The sequence below is a fragment of the Bidens hawaiensis genome, unplaced genomic scaffold (assembly GCF_021521415.1).
Source record: "Bidens hawaiensis isolate Kalapana, Puna unplaced genomic scaffold, B.hawaiensis_p1.1 tig00003570_1, whole genome shotgun sequence".
NCBI lineage: Eukaryota > Viridiplantae > Streptophyta > Magnoliopsida > Asterales > Asteraceae > Bidens > Bidens hawaiensis.
This window is the reverse complement of record NW_027491203.1, coordinates 1,381,193-1,401,219: the sequence shown is the minus strand read 5'-3', so window position 1 is coordinate 1,401,219 and position 20,027 is coordinate 1,381,193. Positions and strand designations below refer to the sequence as shown.

At 39.0% G+C, this 20,027-nt stretch overlaps 1 pseudogene; it reads right to left on the bottom strand.

Moving 5' to 3' along the window:
- Positions 1-14,170: 14,170 nt before the first annotated feature.
- Positions 14,171-15,782, bottom strand: LOC143623871 (transcription factor MTB3 pseudogene; annotated as a pseudogene).
- Between the last annotated feature and the right edge of the window lie 4,245 nt (positions 15,783-20,027).

Here is a 20,027-nt window from a genome sequence, read left to right as displayed (position 1 = left end):
CAAACCTCTGATTCATGATGGCTTCAAACTCCTGACACATGGCGACTTTTGATGCAGCGAAGATGATGTCATCCACGTAGACTTGAACCAGAAGAAAGTCTCTTCCATTTCTCTTAACGAACAGTGTACTATCTATCCTTCCCCTTTCAAATTCATTCTCAAGCAAGTAATCGGATAAAGTTGAGTACCAGGCACGAGGGGCCTGATGTAGCCCATATAGCGCTTTACTTAGCTTGTACACGTGATCAGGAAAGTCTGGGTCAGTAAAACCCGGAGGTTGCTCAACTTACACTACCTCATCGACTTTACCGTTAAGAAACGCACTCTTCACGTCTAACTGGAACACCTTCATCTCCTTGTGTGCCGCAAATGCCAAAAACAATCGAATCGCTTCTAATCTCGCCACAGGAGCAAACACTTCATTGTAGTCGATCCCCTCTTGCTGATTAAAACCCTTTACAACCAGCCTCGCCTTGTTCCTGATAATTATCCCTTTTTCATCTCTCTTGCATTTGAAAACCCATTTTGTGCCAATCGCATGCACATTTTTCGGTTTTGCAACCAAATTCCATACCTCCAGCTTCTTGAACTGGGCTAACTCTTCTTGCATGGCTTCGACCCACGAGCTGTCCTTGAGAGCCATTTGATAGTTCTTTGGTTCAATCTGGCTGATGAAGCAGGTGTACAAGCATTCGTTAATGATGCCTGTATCTTTAATGCTTGTGTAAACACAAGTGTGCTCCTTCAAGCTTTGTCTTGTTTGTACACCGTCGGACAGATCACCTATCACGTTCTCTAAAGGGTGATTTTTGTGAACTCTCGTAGTCGGAACCGAACTGACTTGCAGATTGTCTTCCAGGTTCGAAGGTAGCTCATCAATGGGTGATTGTTGTTGAGAGTGAAACGGATTGAAGAATTCCTCTTCAGTAGAGGCAGCAGGGGCATCGACAGCATTTGACGAGGAAGGTTGACATTCATCGTACAGCGGTCTTTGCACAAAATTGTCTTCCTCATCGTAAAGCATCTTCGTAGCTATTCTCTCATCAACTTCTGCACAATCCAAGTAAGGCATGTTAAAAGATTTAAAAAGCCTATCATAGTCGAAAGCCCCAACGGGTCCCGTGCTTGGATTTGGTGATTGTAACTTGTGATATCAGTGTTACACACCACCTCAACCTTGCTAGTCGAAGTATTAAAGACTCGTCTGTTGGGAGTCCCAACAACATATCCGACTAAAATACCTTCGTCGGCTATTTCACCAAATTTAGAATTTGTCTTTAATATCGAACACGGGGACCCGAATGGTTCAAGACCACTCAAGTTAGGCTTTCTCCAATGCATAAGTTCATAACATGTTTTATTCAATCTTTTAACAGTTAAAACTCTATTAAGGATATAACAGGCTGTTGCAACAGCTTCAGCCCAGAACACCACAAGAAGTTTCGAATCAGCCAGCATGGTTCTGGCTCCTTCAATTAACGTTCTGTTCTTCCTCTCATCCACTCCATTTTGTTGCGGAGTATACGGAGCGCTGTACTGGTGGTCTATCCCTTTCTGTAAGCAGAAGATCTCCATCTGATAGTTTTTGAACTCTGTCCCATTGTCACTCCTGATGTATTTAACCCTTTTCCCCATAATATTCTCAACTTTAGTAATCAAATTTATTACCATTTGAATCGTTTCATCCTTTGACTTCAGGAAATATACCCAAGAATATCGAGAGAAATCATCAGTTATCACCAAGCAGTATGATGTTCCACCAAGGCTTTTTACATTCACGGGACCGAAGAGATCCATGTGAAGTAGGTCTAGGGTACTGACTATTGAATTAACCTTCTTGGTGTGATGAGATTTCTTGTGTTGCTTTCTCTTTTTGCACGATAAGCATTGGTCTTCAAAGTTGAAATTTTTCAAGGGAACACCCAGCACCAGCCCATTCTTGACAATGTAGTTCATTTTCCGAAGATGAATATGCCCCATTCTTCGATGCCATAACTCGGACTCCGATTCAGTTGCTTTTGACAGAAGACACGATTCTTCTGTTGCCATCTCAGTCGACCTCATGTCCATAACATACGTATTCTTTTCCCTTGGAGCCTTCATTACTATCCATTCATCTGGTATCTTGAAACCAGGATACAGTACGATCGCTTCATTCTTGGTAAAGTGCACAGTGTAATCTTTGTCACAGATCTGCGATACACTCAGCAGATTATGCTTCAGTTCTTCAACAAAATTCACCTTCTCTAACGTCATTTTACCATTAGTCACCGTCCCAATTCCAGTAATCCTTCCACCAGTCTCTCCAGCAAAACTCACTCTTCCTCCCTGAACAGGTTTCCATTCGTGTAACAAGTTCTTGTTACCCGTCATGTGCCGGGAACAGCCGCTATCCTCAACCCATAGATTGTTTGCAGCCTTGTTCAACTGTTCCTGCACGATTAAAGCAGAGGATTAAAATCTGGGGACCCAAGACCTATTGGTCTTGGGTCGATACATCCCGTACTTTGGCTGTCCAAAGTTAGTATTAGAATGATATCTGTAAGTCCTAAAAGGATACCTTCTTGTAGATTGACTATGAGGCCATCCAAACCTTCGTGAATTTAATGAATTATTACTAATGGTTTGGTTGTTAACAGGGAAAAACTGAGATAGATTTCTTTGAAAACCTGGATTAGTCCAATGTCTGAACTTTGATGAGTTTTCATTTTTACCATTATAGTGATTACTGTTAGTTCTATTCTCAGTTTTCGAAGGCCTCATACCTCTGAATCTCTGCTTCAGAGGGCAATCAGCAACCAGGTGTCCTATTTGATTGCATCTGAAACAACTCATGTGTTCAACTTTCGTATCAATCGTTGTTTTAGATGTTGAGGCTGCATTACCGCCCTCTTGTTTTGTCTCACTCGACTCGGATGACTTGTCCGAATTTGATGAGACAAAACTAGGAACAGAAATCTTAACATTAGAAACAGGCATACTCGTTTCGCCTTTACTAACTTCTGGATCTTTAATTATAACCTTAACCGGAACTGTCTGACCAATTTCAACATCAACAGATTTCTGATTACTAGGATCATAAGTATAGTTATGATTATAAGGAGGTGGAACTTCATTATATCCAATTCCTCCCCTTTTAACTGGGGAACGTTGATCACTTACAAGATGATCAAGTATAGCAGAGGAATTTCTAAATTGCTCAAGCTTTCTGTTAAGTTCCACCACTTTCACCTGGTGATCAGCTATCTGTTTATCCCTTTCAGCTATTAGTTTGGTTTTCTCTTCTAACACTTCATAGCTAAGATCAATTACTTGTATTTTTTCAGCTAGACTGGCTTTAAGACTTCTGTTATCTTTCTCACTAGCTTTTATTTTTACCTTGTAACTATTTTCTCTAACTTTAGTGTAATGATGATCTTCTTTTAATGTTTTAAATTGAGCATCTAAACTAACAAACTGATCAGTTATTGTTTTCAATTGTTCAGACAGATTTTCACATTTCGTACAAGGGAGTTTAGTACTTACCTCGGAGAGCTGGTCTGTCACTTCTGCCATGTAAGCTTGATTTTCTCCATTCACTTTCTCACTTCCTGCAGTTTCGATGGTCACCAAATTGGCCTGTTCGAACACTTCCTCCACATGCAGATTCCAGTTGTATTCCCCGTTCTTTCTGGATATCATCGCCCTATTCTCACTACTTACACCACTCGGTTGTGTAGACCTGTTCTGACTATGTTCAACTCTGTCATTTGTGCATTCTTTGGCAAAGTGGCAATTCTGTTGACAGTTGTAACACCGCACCTTTGACTTATCAAAACCTGGTCTTTCACCAACAAACTTTCTACTTGTCTTCTTCATAAACCTCTTAACCCTTCTTACAATCATCGCCATCTGCCACTGCAGATCCATCTCTTCCAGATCATCAGCATCGATCTGATCATAGTCTTCGTCTAACGTTGCAGGATCAACAATCTTGCCTTTAATGTAATTTTCATACGAAGCAATGAAAGATGCATAGAAAGCAAACTGCTGTTCAGCAGATTTAACACTCATGGGCATCTGAGAGTAGTTGTTGTTCGGAACACTTAAAGAGAAACTACTCTTGGTTGCTTGAGGTTTAGAAGCATTTGTTCCTCCAGCTACAAAACACACATCACCATCCATGTTGAGAGTTACATGACCTTCATGTGTTGAGTTAGCGCCCGAGTCTCCCTTTGAGTAGTAAGAAGATGATTCAGACTTCGAACTTGAACTTGAGTTAACCTTTGCACCATACATTCCCGGATCCTGAACCTGATCAGTTGGTGTCTCTTTTCGAACCATGTTAAGTTCAAAAGTTCGTAGTTTGTTGACTGCTGTTTCCAAGTCATAGTCGGCAAACTCTTTGTCTTCTCTCATCAAGACAGTGTACATCTCCCATTTCGGTGGGAGAGCATCAAGGAGTTTTTCCACGATCTCATCTTCTTTTTAAGTAATGGAATAATTGCTGAGTTCGGTCATTAGGTGATAATATCTCGTGATGATATCATCAAGTGATTCATTCTTCAAGTACTTGAACACAGAGAATTGGGTTTTGAGTAGTTTAATCTTTGATGCACGAATCCCCACATTACCTTCAAATCGGTTTTCAAGTGATTCCCAAAGCTCTCTGGCGGTTTTATACTTCCTGAAGGTGTGAAGAATCTCTTGTGGAAGAGCCATTGTTATCGCTGCATGAGCTTTGCTTTCAGCCTCATACATTTTCTTTTCTTCCTCTTCCATCTTGTTGTATTTCTTAATCTGTTCACGACCCTCATACAGAGCAGTTGGTGGAATGTATCCATATTGAATGCACACCCACATCTTAGCATCTTGGTATTTAACATACTGCTCAAACCGATCCTTCCAAGCCACGAAATCGGTACCCTTTAGCATCTTCGGTGCCTTAGTAGCTGAACCCGCTTCCACTTCCATCTTCACCAGTTCCGTAATATTTATTGAAGTCATCTTTTACGAAACGAAAACACAAAGAAACCCGAAAAATAAAAATTTTATCTTTAACAGTACTGTAGGCGAAGTTGTGGATAACTTCGCTTAAGTCTTAACTTCGCTTGAATTCTTAACTTCGCTCTCCTTTTTAAATTCGCCTGATTTGGCGAAGTTGTGAGGTAGGCGAAGTTGTGGATAACTTCGCTTAACCTTATATCTTCGCCTAAACCCTACAAACAGTAGCGGCAACTTCGCCTGATGAACACGATGATTTTGCAGGTTTGATTTCTGGATTTTGCGAGGTATGCGAAGGTGTAATGGGTTGTTTTTGATGGTGGGAGGTGAGTAGGACACAAAAACTTGGTAAACTCGTCCCGCGAATAGTCGAACGGAACGATTTCTACACCCGCGTGATAATCCCGAACCACACAATCACGAGCAAAAGCTCTGATACCAATTGTAGGTTCCCAGCCGGATCTACACGGAATATCTCGTTCTACGTAGGTGCGGAATCCCTACGTAAGACGATATGAGCGTAGAAGACGATACACGTAACACGATCAAACACACGTTACAATAAACAAAGACACGTTGTATTGCAACTGGAAACACGTGATTCACTGATCACTGATTACACAACTCGTAAACTCGTTCCTCTAATTCTATGAAACACAGCCGTAACCTAGCTGTTTATATAACACGACAACTTCGCCTAGCATGTTTAGGCGAAGTTGTCCCTAACTTCGCTTGTTCCACAAGTTCGCCTATATAAGCGAACTTGTGAGAACTTCGCTTACATCCAAATACAAATCCAACTAACTCGATTACAGACACTAGACATTGAACTACTGACATCATGTACCAACAGATCCTCGAGACAATCTTCGGGGGTACCGAAGGTGGATGGATCCTCTGTTTGTGGGGATGAAGCCTTTCGTGCCTCTGACTTTTATTTTCCTGCGCTTTAAGAACAATTGGTAACACCTGCTTAACCTGGGTGGATGGTCCATTTTTCATATGGTGAAATCCGGGTTAAGGTTTTTGGGTAAGTCCAGGTGACTTATGTTTAATAATATAAAGCTTTTGACTATTTGCTTGTTTTGTAAAAGTTGTTTGATATGAATTTAGTCTTGTTGAAGAATTTAAAAACACCTTTGAATAAGAATTTTGAGAATGGAATATCCTTGAAAAAATATAGGCTAGGAATTTCATATCCTTAAACAATAGAATTTACAAATATCTTAATCAAATAAATGTAAACTGACAAGTAGAAATAATACCATAAGATCTAATTAGATCTAGGTTACCATAAGTAATGAGCCTTCTGTGATCATTGTAGAAACAATTTAAGGATTTTGAATCCATAAGTTTTGATCTTCACAATGAACTTAGAAAATCTGTTGCAAACAACTCATAATGTTAACTGGGATTAAACCCATTAAGCTGGGGACAAGCCCGTGAACTGGGGACAAGCCCAAAACTGGGGACAAGCGCAAATACTGGGGACAAGCCCAAAACTGATGTTAAACTCGGGACAAGCCCAAATACTGGGGACAAGCCAAACTGGTGACAGGCCCAAGGATATGGATGTCAACTAGGGACTTGCCTAAATCGGGATTTAGCCCAAAAGTGAGACAACATGCAAATGTTGTAAACCGGTGGTATGGTACGTCTACCATAAATCGTAGGATCCTCCATATAGCCGAAGACAATGAAATTTCCAGCCACTAAACATGTACTGGTCCCGCTGGCCCGGACTATACGTTGGATAGCGTGCGCTCCAGGCAAGATTGTAGAAACTCTAATTTATAAGAAAGGTGAAAACCTTTAAACCTTAGGGGATATGACCATCGGGGGTCATACCCAATCGTGGGCTAGACCAAGGGAAATAGTAAAGTACCTTAAAGGTAAAGGAGAGGTGGCCAACCTCTTGATCATCAAACATATTATTAGAACCCGGCATTATTACTTAAAACTTGGAAGAAACAAATCGTTAAGAATATATTATCCTTGAATTAATAATAAGAAATTGAAAAGGATAAATGATCAGATAGATATTACCAATTTTTGGATCCTCGATCCTTTTAGGATAATAGATACTCAGAGAATACTTGATCCTGATCAGAAAAAGTACTTCTTGAGGTGGATAGCATTCCATGCTCTCGGAAGCCTGTTGCCTTCCATAGTGAGCAAATGATATGCCTATTTCCCAGCTTCTAACTAAATTAAATAAGGGCTTTCCCACTTGGGTGCTAACTTCCCATCAGCCGTATTGGCTGTATTTTGGAAGGCTTTCCTCAAAACTAAATCTCCTTCTTGAAATATTTTGATCCTTATATTTTTGTTGTATGCCCCAGCTATCCTTTGTTGATATGATGCCATTCTGATCTTCGCAAGGTCTCTGAGTTCTTCAACAGTATCCAAGTCTTCAAGAAGGATTTCTTCATTGGCCTCAGGATCACGGATGCTTGTTCTGGCTGTAGGAACCACCATTTCTGTAGGGATTACTGATTCTGATCCAAACACCAATGAGAAGGGTGTTTGTCCTGTTGCATTATTGGGTGTTGTCCTGTCAGCCCAAAGAACATAAGGTAGCTCTTCTGCCCACTTGCCTTTCTTGGATCCTAGCTTCTTCTTCAAATTGTCGATAATTATTTTGTTGCTAGACTCCGCTTGACCATTAGCTTGAGGATGTACTGGAGTAGAGGTAATCATCTTGATGCCTCAGCTGTCACAAAAGTTAGTGGTTCTTTTCCCGATAAACTTGGAACCATTGTCACAAATAATTTCTGAAGGGATACCAAATCTAGTAATAATATTTATTTTAATGAAAGATATCACCTCTTTTTCGCGTACTTGAACAAAAGCTTCTTCTTCTATCCACTTTGAAAAGTAATCAGTCATTGCAAGCATGAATACTTTTCCTCCTGGTGCCTTGGGTAGTTTACCCACAATATCCATGCCCCACTTCATGAAAGGCCATGGTGAGGATATAGGATACATAGGTTCTGCTAGTTGATGTAGGATATTTGCATGCCTTTGACAAGCGCCACATTTCTTCGAGTATTCCATGGCATCTCTCTTCATTGTTGGCCAGAAGTATCATGTTCTTAGAATCCTGGAAAACAGGGCTCTACCTCCAGTGTGATTACCACAATCACCTTCGTGAAAGTCTTTGAGCACCTCTTGGATTTTAGGTTCCTCGATGCACCTCAAGTATGGACCTGCAAGAGATTTCCTATATAGCATATCATATAATAAAATATATTGTGATACCTTGAGTTTGAAATATTTGGGATTCTCCGTGGCTGGAATCTCTCCAGTTTGAATATATTTTTTGATTAGGAGGATCCAGGATCCTTGGTTGTTTGAGGATGATGGATCCCAAAGTACGATTTGTTTGTCAGTTGTTATCTCCCCAACTTCTTGTTCATCTATTGTTGGCAAGAGTATATGAATAGTTGGGATCTTCATGTCTTCTGGAATCTTCAAAGATGAGGCTAAATTTGCCAAGGCATCTGCCCCAGCATTCTCTTCCTTGGTACCTGTACAATGCTAAATAATTCTAAGGATTTTGCTAATTCCTTCAAAACATCTAGATATTTAATTAGTTTTTCACCTTTAACAGCATATGAGCCATTAAAGTGATTAGAAATCAATAATGAATCTATATATACTCGAAGATACCTGATCCTCATGCACTTAGCTAATTGCAAACCTGCGATCAGAGCTTCATACTCTGCCTCATTGTTCGTTGCTTGAAACTCCAGGCTATGGACTGGGGTAATATGTCCCCCTGTGGCGATTTCAGTAGGATACCTAATCTTGTTTTTCTTACATTGGAAGCTCCATCTGAAAAGGGGATCCAAGGATCCTTGGTTTCTTCTAGTTGTTGAACCTCCAAGTCAGCTTCTTTCTGCATGTCGCTACTGAAATAAGCCACAAAGTCCGCGCGTGCTTGTGACTTGATGGCTGTTCTGGGCTCATACTGAATATCATATGCGCTCAGTTTTACAGCCCACTTAGCCATTCTACCTGATAATTCTGGCTTTCTAAGAACATTCTTAACAGGATAATTAGTTCTCAAGATAATAGTATGAGTCTCAAAGTAATGTCTTAATTTAGTAGAAGCCATAATAAGTGCAAGAATTAATTTTTCTAAATGAGAATACCTGGCTTCTGCATCCAAAAGACTTTTACTTACATAATAAACGGTGTGTTGTTCACCTTCATGATCCTTCACAAGGACAGCACTTACAGCATTTCCTGATACAGCTAGGTACAGGTATAAGGATTCCCCATCCACATACTCCACTAAAGATGGAGCTGAGGATAAGTAATCCTTCAAGGCTTTGAGTGCAGCCTCATGCTTCTCGGTCCATTCGAACTTCTTATTTTTCCTAAGAATGTCGTAGAAGTCTTTGCACTTTTCGTAGGATCTGGAAATGAATCTGTTGAGAACAGCTATTCTTCCTGTCAGCCTTTGGACATCTTTAGCATTTACAGGGGACTTCAAGTTGATGATGGCTTCTATCTGCTCGGGGCTTGCTTCTATCCCTCTTTTGGTTACCATATATCCTAGAAACTTTCCAGCCTTAACACCAAAATGGCATTTTGATGGATTCAGTTTCATGTTATACTGGTTGAGGATATTGAATGCTTCTTCAAAATTTTGAGGTGATCCTCAGCTCTCTTTGACTTCACCACCATGTCATCTATGTAGACCTCCATAGTCTTGCCTAACTGATCCTTGAACATCATGTTGACTAATCTTTGATATGTTGCCCCTGCATTTCTTAGTCCAAACGGTATAGCAATATAACAGTATATGTCGGTAGGAGTCATGAATGTTGTATCCTCCTGATCAGATGGTTCCATCTGAATTTGTTGAAATCCAGAGGAAGCATCCATAAATGTAAGCATCTCATGTCCTGCCATTGCATCCACCATGAATTCTATATGTGGTAACGGGAAAGGATCCTTGGGGCATGCCTTGTTTAAATCGGTAAAATCGACACACACCCTCTACTTTCCATTCTTTTTAGAAACAACAACCACATTAGCTAACCATCGAGGATACTTAACCTATCTGATCATACCGGCCTTAAGAAGTTTTTCAGCTTCTTCTTGTATGATCGCGTTCCTCTCAGGAGAGAATTTTCTTCGCTTCTAATGGACGGGTTTAACAGATAAATCAAGGCCTAACTTATGAGTAATTACCTCCTTAGAAATACCTGTCATATCTGAATGTTAGAAGGCAAAAGTGGATTTTCTTCGCCTTAGGAAGGATATTATATCCTCCTCGATTCCGCTAGGGATATTGGATCCTAGGAACACCTTTACTTCTGGATCTTCGGGATCCAAGGATACTTCTTTAATGTCTTTTCCCGAGCTTCCAGCATGTCTCTAGGATGTTGTTCTGGTTGCTATGCTATATTTTGCTTGGCTGTCGGCTTCATTGATGAAGAATAGCAGTTATTGGCCTCCACCTGATCACCGTCTATCCTTCCTACACCCCAAGGGGTAGGGAGTTTAATGCATTGCTAGTAAGTAGAAGCCACCGCCTTCATCCCATGTAACCAAGGCCTGCCTAAAATAACATTGCAACAAGAAAGGTTATCAATAACACAAAATCTTTGATAAGAATTTAAACCTTCGATATATATTGGGAGGTTAATGTCCCCCAATGTCTTATTGGTTTCTCCACTAAAACCAACTAGCACCGATGTCCTCGGGATGTTCATCTTTTGAAGAACATCATGTTGGATGATATTGACCGAGCTCCCACCATCTACCAGGATCCTCCGTACATAATGGTTAGCAATAGATAAAGTGATAATCAAACCGTCGTGGTGTGGATCCTGGACGTTTGATTTATCTTCTTCATGGAAGAAGATCCTTTTGTCAGTTGTCAAAGTGGTGGATATAACCGGTCGTTCCTCGTTATCCAACTTGGTTTCCGTGGCAAGTCTCTTAGCTGCGGAGAAGGAAGTGCCGCATATGTCTGATCCTCTGGAGATGAAGTTGATCACTTGAGCATATGGTGGGGGCGGAGTTGCTTTTTGAGGAACCTCTTCAGGATCCTGGATCCTGGACTTTTTCCTTCCCAAGAGCTCCTTAAAGTGGCCCTTGCTCAAGAGGTATCCAATTTCCCTCCTTAAACCGATGCAATCATCCGTCATGTGGCCAAAATCCTCATGGAAAGCACACCATTTGGATTTGTCTCTGAAGGTGGTTGACTTCTCGTTCTTTCAGGGCCACCTTGCTTTCTCCCCTAGATCCTTCATGGCACAAATCAAGCCATGGGTATCTACGGAGAAGCAATAATCTGAGATGCAGGGATAGTCTTCATCATCATATCCTTCCTCAACTGCTCGAACGTTTTGGTTGTTGAACTTGGAGTACGGCTTCGAGTTGTTGTTTCTGTATGAGGATCCTTTATTCTTGTCAGGTGATTCTTGCTTCGTCTGAGCCCCCAATCGTTCTTGGATCCTTTTGTCGTCTTCCAGCCGTATGAATCTTAGTGCTCTGTTCCATACTTCATCTAAGGACCTGCAAGGAGTCATCACAGATCATCATAAAAGGAGGAGCCCCTCTGAAGTCCCATCTTGAATGCTTCAATAGCAGTAGCCATGTTAATATTGGGGATTTCCAGAGCTTCCCTACCGAACCTCGTAACAAAATCCCTAAGGGATTCATCACTAGGTTGGATAACTCGGTATAAATCACTAGTTAACTTCTCAAATTTCCTACTACAGGAAAATTGATTGTTGAACAAGTTAACTAAATGTGAGAAAGAAGTAACTGAAAAGGGAGGAAGACTTAGCAGTCATTTTAACGCAGATCCTGTCAGTGTAGATCCGAAGCCCTTGCACAGACAAGTCTCCTTGAGTCTCTCAGGGATCGGATTGATCTCCATCCGCTTCCTATATTGTGCAACATGCTCCTCAGGATCAGTGGTCCCATCATAAGTCCTCATGTTGGGGGTCTAGAATCGCTTCGGGATTTCAGCATCACAGATAGGTGGAGAAAATCTGGATAACTTGTGGCTTCCCTCCGGTATCTCGGGAATTGGACGTATCACCCTGGGAACGCTGGATATCATATCCTTAAGTTTCTGCAATTCCTTAACCATGGCTTGGTTGATATCTGCATCCTGCATGGAACCACGATTAGCATTTAAGGATATAGGATCATACGTATTACCTCTTTGTTGTGTAAAGGTCGGCATTCCAGAAGAGTGGCTGAGATAAGAAACGTTTGCTACAGGAGTCGATCCACCAGAAGCTATGGTCTGCATGGGGATTATATCTCCTTCATGAACTTCAAAGGACCGCTGGTGTTGAACCCCTAAGAATCCTTGATCCTGAAAGAAGGATCCTTGATTCTGAACGTAGGATCCTAGCGGTTGGGAATCGAAGGATCCTTGAAGGTATGAACCGAAGGATCCCGGTCGAAGGATCAATGGTCCTTGTTGAAAGGTTGAGGATCCTTGAACTTGTTGACCCACGGATCCCTGTTTAAGGATGGATGATCCTGGGTGAAAGATCTAGGATCCTTGAGTTTGCAGACCCACGGATCCTTGCTGGACAATAAATGATCCTTGCGTGAACTGAGCCAAGGATCCTGGAGTGGTGAAATCCAGCATCCTATGCATCAAGGGAGTATGGTTCTCCGCTGGCTTCTTAATTTTTTTAAGATCTTCAATCTCCCGAAGGATCCTTTGGTTGGTCTTATCCTGCTGCTCCATGTAAGCCTTAACCTGCGAAAACATAGAGGAAACATCACTGTTAGTATAAACCACTGATGCAGCAGCAGCGGTTTTCGAGCTCTGGAAGACTGGTAATTGTGTCTTGTTTCCAGCAGCAGTAGGCCGTGGTGCTCCCGTGATTGGCGAAGGCATCAGTGGCAAAGTTCTTGATAAGAGAGGAACCGAAAACGGCATGGTTGATGAAGCAAAGGTTGATTGAGAGGCCATTGATAGTGATATGGGTATGAAAGGTTGAAAATTGATAGGAAATAATCTGGATTATAGCACCAATTGTCCCACGGTGGGCGCCATGTTGTTTTGGATAAAAATCAGCTGTGGATAATGTAACCAAATCCGTAAAAGTGAGGTATAGGGCTATGATATTGATAACGATTGTGTGAACGAAATAATGAAGAACACCGAGATTTTTTGCGAGGAAAAACCCCTTGATCTTGTTCAGATCAAAGGAAAAAAACCCCGGGTGATGACAACTCGTCGATCACAAATTTATTAATCACAAAAAATGTTACAAGTGCTTTGGAGATTACGATCAAAGTTACAATGAATGCTAATGTGTAGAGAGAATTATGAGTTCTGCTCTAGTGTGTGAGAATACAAGTGATATATAATTGATCGTTATCTCGATATTATAAGGAAAATATCAACTAACAACATTTCCTAATAATCCGCCACTCTTCCATAACACCTTCAACGTTCATTGACAACGTGCTGGGAGCTTCCTGTAGCGAAATTAATGGTGTACTGAGTCTTGGAGCCTTTGCATTCATTAAATAACAACCTTCACACATGAGACAATTGTTAATAATACCAACTGCTGAGGATCCTTGATCCTGACATAGCTCTGGAATTCTTTAGAAAGATAATTGATCCAGACACATCTTCAAGGATAACATATCCTCAGTATCGAAATTATCTACTCTAACAAGACTCATTTGTTAGAGTAGCTAATAACGAATGAGCTACCCGTGTTTATTCGTCCTCATTCGTCAGGGGATGTTAATGGATAAGGATAACGTGTAAGATTATTCGTTAAGATTATAGAATGATGCTTAACGTATAACGAATGAGGCTCATTCGTTAGGGAGTGTCTAACGAATGAGCTCATCGTCTATATATACCCTGTAAGTTTATTCTAATTATAATAGTTTTCAGTTTTATTCACGATTCCTCTTATTACTCTGTCAAAATATTCTCTCAATACACACACTAACACACTCTGTCAAAATATTCTCTGTCAAAATATTCTCTCAATACACACACTAACACACTCTGTCAAAATATTCTCTGTCAAAATATTCTCTCGATACACTCACTAACACACTCTGTCAAAATATTGTATATGTAATCACACCTAAACCTAGGTGTATTCATATCACAATATTAGATTCATAAAGTAACTGAGGCTTCACATTCTTAGTCTTTGAATGTATTCAAATAGACCACATAAATAACATTACACTTTGTTCTTCATCAACTGACATAAAAGTAATTAAAACGAATAAAATCCAATAATTTCTATATCAAACAAAACATATTGATCTAAACACAAAACAGTTTTATCTTAGTATTTTACAAACATGCTTTCTTAACACCCGAATCAATCTGAGAAAACCGAATCTAGCTTCTCCTTCAATTGTTGGACATCCCCACCGCCGTCGACCGCTTGAAACGAAAATGTATGAATCACATTCTCGTTATCTATAACCGAAACATCGGTGTCATTAACTACCATTTCATGTTCTCTAAACGTCTTAATAACCCGTGCAACCGGATGATCATCTAACAGCCAACTAAGTCTTACAACCGCATCATCCTCCCGAGCCATAAACTCAACCTCGGGTTGACCCGGGCCCTCCTTTTCAACCTCCAAGACGCGTATCTTTGACTGAAGATCGGTTATGTACGAAATCGCATCACCGAGAAGCGAAGCTTTATCCATTTTTGAAATGTTTGGGACCACAGCCCGTAACGCATAGAACCGCTGGTTCAGTTTCTCGCGCCGTTGCCTTTCCGCTTCGACGTGGTTCAACGGTTCTTCTCTCCCGTTAGCCGGTTTCCGACCTCGTTTTCTTGGTTTTCGGTCCGTTAAACACGAGTCTTGATTCGATTCCTCGAGACCCGTTATCATTTCTTGCGAATTCAATATCCCACCGATCACGTGACCCGTTTGCGAATAGGGCCGAAGCCCGTTTGACGAGTTCCCACCAAAAACACGACTCGACTGTATTTCGTACCGTTTTCCCCCGAAAGTCAACGCGTTTTCAACTTTCGGTGAAAAGTCGATGCTGAACCGACCGGTTTTGGACCCGCCGTCACCGAGGCTTAAATCTTGACCAAATATTTTCGGTGATGCTTTCGGGTGACACCCGTTAAACAAAGTTTTAACCTTTGTAACAAAACTTTGGTCTTCCGGGACCGACTCAAACGAACCGATCTCCACGACTCCTTTCTTAACTGGGACAAGAACTAGCGTTTGTAACCGGGCCGATTTTGCTAAAACCGATCGCGATTGGTACTGTTCTTCGCATCCTTTGGTGTCGAAAACCCAAACGGGCCGGCCCGTGTTAAACGACTGAGACGGGCTGGACGGTTTATCGAATGGGAAAACATAACACATCGAGGTTAAATAAAACATATCTAAATCCGACACCAAACCTGTCTTTAACTCAAGATTTCCTTCCTTAAACCATGACTGAATCTTGCGAAGAACAATCTTTTTATTAGCGTCTTCGTAACCCCCGGGTTCGTTTGAGTCTTTGCAGCAGCCGTCGCCCCAAATCAGAGCCGATTTCCCGGATTTGGAATTTGAAACTTGCCAGAAAATTGCATAATTCCAGCCCGACCTGTTAAGGATCGTGTGAAGAGAATCTTGGACCGCTAAATTATTGGTTTTCAGTCGATATTCGCCGGGGATTTTGTTTGATGATGACCAAATTAAGTAATTGCAAGCTTCTTGACCCAGTGTACTATCTAACATAAGCTTATCTTCTTCATTTAACTGAAACTTGTCTCCCATGTTGTGCACAAGGTTTTAGCTGCAAAAACAAGAAAAGAAAAAAAATTAATGTTTTTGTTGATACCACATACATACCAGCAGTCAGCTGAGTGAACAAATTAGCAAATAAGAAAAGTTTGGAATGTTTGGAAGTAGTCTAGCCGAGCCAGAGGGGCTAGGCTTGACTCGTTTGTCTTCGTGAGATTTTTGAAAGAAATTATCAAAAAGTAATTTTGAAAATTGTCAATTATAAGGATTTGTGGGTTTAGTAACTCGAAATGACTAAATCAATCAAAAACCGACCGACCGTCCGGCTTTATGTTTTCTTTTTAAGCCAATTTTTCCAAATACTTAAAACAAACCAAATGTAAAAATCGAAAACTAAATTTTGGTTTTTGATTCAGTTACTGAACTGTCCGAGTTAAATTCTTGAATTTGAAGATCCAACCAGGATGACTTAATTTACAGATTATAAACATCGGCAAAAGGGTATTTGAAAATTACAGCCCATGATTATATGCCCTAAATCTTAACTTACCAAAATGCAGAGATTCTGAGTGAGGACATAAGGGTTTGAAAATAATAATACTAATAAAAGTATTGGGAATCATAGCTTACCTTAACCTTAACAAGACTGAAAAAATATGAGGGAGCAAGGAAAGAAAGAAAGAAAGGTTTGGCGTGACTACAAGGAAAGAAAGATACACCTTTTATTTAACGTCTGGCTGGCTGGCTGGCTGGCTGGAAAAGAATAAACAAAATAATATTTTATTATTAGCCTTTCAAAAAAAAAACAGTTTTAAAATATTAAGATTTGTGGCTTTTAAAAAATAACATTTTAACTTAGAGTGTTAATCGTGTTAGGTTGAAAGGTTAGTAAGTTGACGGGTTGAAATGTGTAACCCGACCCATATTATAATTCACGTCAAAGATTTCAAGCTACTAAAGTTTTTTATTTGTTCTAATCTTAGATATTTTACCTTGATAGCAGTTTTGTTGGTTTTTTTTTATTTCTAAATAGATTGATATTACAAAATATTTTTTTAAAACTTGAGAAAAATAAATTTTAAATTGCAAAAAAAAACTGAAAAATTGTGAAAAATTACAAAAAAAAAAAAGAAGAAAAAAAATAAAATCTAAATAATTGCAAAAAAAAATTCAAATATTTCAGTTTTCTTTTCTCCAGTTTTTGTTGTTTTTTTTTTTTGCAATTTAAAATTTATTTTTCTTAGTTTTTAAAAAGTATTCAGAAAAAATTAACAAAATTAGTAAAAATGAGAAAAAACAAATTTAATTGCGAAAAATAAAAAAAGTAAAAAAATAAAATCTGAAAAATTACAAAAAGAAAAATTCATATTTTTATTTGAATATTTCAGTTTTCTTTTCTCCAATTTTTTTTTCTTTTTTTGCGATATCAAGCTATTTTGAAATAAAAAAAAAACCTACAAAACCTGCTATCCAGGTAAAATATCTAGGATTATAACAAAAAATAAACTTTAGTGGCCTAATTTGAACAAAACTTTTTATGAGTGACCTGATTGAAACAGTTTTAAAACTTTATTACTATTCTATAGAGTAATCATGTTTTTAACAAAGTTTCATCTTTACAATGTATTTGGAGTGACTTGAACCTATGACCTTACATTTGGATGTTTTTATTTTACTTTTAAGATGTTGGATATAACAATTATTATACTAGACTTTGATTTGAATATATATATATACACACTATATATAATACACCAAACAAGGGCAAATTAAGACACCCATTTTAAGTAATTTACAACACCTAAGCATGAGGTACATGTGTTAATAAGGGTAAACTTTTCTTTTAAACACAATACATTCAACTTACAAGTTTGATCTCTCATCTTTAATCATATTATGTTTTTAATTTAAGTTCTAAACTAACTTCTCACCCATGATTTTGAAACAACTATAGCCTTTTTAAACGTTAATATTTTTATAAAAAATTACACCATAAAAACGAGCATTTTATTCTCTTTAAATTGGATATGATATTGTTATAATTTTTTTCATTTTAAATAACTTAATATGTTACATAGGGGTGTTCAATGTCAGTTTTGATGGTTTTTAAGTTAAACTTGTGAGTCCAACCGTTAATACTTATTTTTTTTTTCGTCCAAAACCAAACTCAACCATTGAAAGTTGAAACCGAATCGTTACTAACGGCCTGGTTCCAGATTGGTTTCACAGTTTAAACTTTAATAATAAATTTAGTTTAAAATAATTATTAATTTAAATGTACCATTAATTTCAACTAAACACTAATAATATAATACTTGGGAGGATCATAAAAAAAATGATAATTTTAGCCACATAAATGGTAAATATTAACGGAATATCAAGGACGTGAAATAATAACAACAAAGATCACAAAATGAATCATACTGTAATTAGCTTAATTTGAAGTTGTATAGCCAAGTTATTTGTAATAAAAAGATTATGTTCAATTTAATTTTAAACATATCTAATAATTAATAATAAAAAACATTAAAATGCATTCAACATTTTTTATAGTTTGGTTTGGTTACATATGACCAGTTGCCGGTATAAACCGCGAACCAACTGTTCATTACGTTTTGAAAATTTTGAAACTGACCAACAAACCGAAGGTAAAAAAAAAGAAAAAAGAAGTCAAACTAGTGACCGCTTTAAACGATTTCAAGGTTTTAACCGAACCATAAACACTTATATTTGTTACGTGATTAATAGGTTCAAACACCCGCTGCATCGCGCGGGCACCCGTCTAGTATATATATATACATATATATATATATGATCAGGATCATGAGAGAACTTTTTTGAAATTGAGAACTATGAGAAACATTTTAAACCACAAAAAACCTAAAAATAAAAAAAAATCATATAATAAAAAGAAACACAAAAATCAAAAAAGTAAAAAAACAAAATTCTTATTTTATCATTCCGGTTTTGTAACATCCCGAAATTTCAAGATAATATTAATTATATTACTTAATAATAGAGGGAAAGTTTACTCGGGTTATCAGGAAAGAAATAAAAGAGTAGGAGTTGGTATGGGTCGGGCTAGTGTCGGGTAAGGGACGTTGGTTATGGATTTGGATTAATTGAGATAGGTTAAATGAGAATGGGATTTCAGAGATATAAATACCCCCAAAATCCCAAAATATCTTTCATTTACATCTATTTCTTCACACACTCAAAACACACACATTCTAACCAATCAAGATTCGAAGCCGAGACCCGAGATTTTGTTGATAAATCTGAGTTGGTAAGGTAAGAACAAATCCAACAAAGCGAATATTACTGAAAATGGTTAGGATTGGATGGGTTAACCGGACCCGAAACCCAAACTGCCCAAATCGGACCCCTAAAACGTCTATTTTATGCCGATTTGATGGTTGGGATTTGTAGGCGCCGATCATACGATTCCGTGGGTACCAAAATCGAGTTATTTGGCTAAGAAACGAAGGATTTATGGGCAAACAGATCTGCAGCGCGATAACTTCGCCTGCAAGATTAAGTTCGCCTGATGAACTTCGCCTTCAAGCGTAACTTCGCCTGAAGCCAAGTTCGCCTAAGGATAACTTCGCCTGAAGCCAAGTTCTCCTAAGGATAACTTCGCCTGAAGCCAAGTTCGCCTAAGGTTTAACTTCGCCTGAAGCCAAGTTCGCCTAAGGATAACTTCGCCTGAAGCCAAGTTCGCCTAAGGATAACTTCGCCTGAAGCCAAGTTCGCCTAAGGTTTAACTTCGCCTAGAGCTAAGTTCGCCCGAGGGTTAACTTCGCCTAAAGCCAAGTTTGATTAGAAAATAAAGTATAAAGCGATAAGTTAAAGTAAGCTAATACTAGGCCACCAGATTAGATCAGACGAGTATTGATACGTGTAACTTGTACAGTCAGCCGAGCTCAGTTAAGGAAGGGATTTACAGCTATCAGAAAAAGAAGCAGAGTTCAGGTGAGTTTCTAGCCCCATTTCCTTGTTATGTTTTCGGGGCTGTGTGCATACTCGATGTGAAGTGTGAATACACTTACCTTAAGTGGTAAGTGTATGCTATAGATGTTATTCGAGGTATATATTTTATAATGCTTGTCGGTACGTGAACGATCTTCGGATATTGCACGTATCGCCAAGGATAGTAAATTCCAAGTGGTTGATAGTGTGTACGAATGTCATGACGTAACTGAAACACCTAACTGATATGACGTGTGATATAGGCAGGTAGAGGTAGAGTGTGTTAAAAGTGGCAAGAGTCTAGCAAGGGTGTTAGTGGCATAACGTGAGCGCGTG